We start from the raw sequence: 930 nt of genomic DNA, 5'->3' as shown, positions 1-930 counted from the left end.
ACAGGCAATACAATAAAAAGTGTAAAAATGGTAAAGTAAAAAAGCCAAACCCAGGGGTCAAGCTTGATTGAGAAGTTTCATGTTGCATTGAGCTACGGACGCGAAAAAATGCGAGATATTTAGTTATTTAGATCAGTGTTTTTTTAGTCTGACTTTTACATTATTAGAACATAAATCTAAAAAAAAATGGACCTCGACTTTTGCCTGTGAACTATTATTATATAATATCTGTGTATCTCTTCTCATTTTTATTTGCTGCTGATCATGGAAAACATACTATATACCATCATTGCTATTAGTTTTGAATGGCATACAGTTATCAGTCCTGTTATAAAGTACTCTTATATATCATAACATTCCACAATGAAATGATAGTAAAAAACAGCAACTTATGTAGTATATCTAGTAAAAGAAATATTCTTATCTAGGTAGAGAAATCAGGAAAAAAATTTTTTTTTTTTTTACAAACTCAATACAACCGAACACAATCCATGTGACTGACTATCAAAACTTGTGCTCATTCGGGAGACCCATTGTTTCCACTGTCACAAGAACGGAAGGGGAAACGCGGGGTCGGAAGATAAGAGAAAAGCGAGATAAAGGTGAATGGCAGACTGAGAAAATAGGGAATCATTAGGGTGGAAGGGTAACGACGTAAAAGGAACTGGCAAGGAAAGGGTTTGTATAATGGCGAAAGGGAGCGACAAGGGAAGAACAAGGAAATTTATTTTGCGTTCACCCTCTGCGCAAATGACAAGGGTTGTGTCCACTTCCCCCTTGGGATTGTGAGTGCGTTATTGTATGGACATAAACTGTAATAGCATGTGGTTTTCTTCATCATAATAGGGAGGGGGAGAGGGGAATATGACACATGCGCGGGCATGTATGTTCATTCGTGTAGGTTAAACCGTGAACAGAAAGTTTTCTTTT

This window comes from Penaeus monodon, chromosome 27 (assembly GCF_015228065.2).
Source record: "Penaeus monodon isolate SGIC_2016 chromosome 27, NSTDA_Pmon_1, whole genome shotgun sequence".
Classification (NCBI taxonomy): domain Eukaryota; kingdom Metazoa; phylum Arthropoda; class Malacostraca; order Decapoda; family Penaeidae; genus Penaeus; species Penaeus monodon.
The sequence above is the reverse complement of the archived record's forward strand: the minus strand, read 5'-3'. Positions refer to the sequence as shown.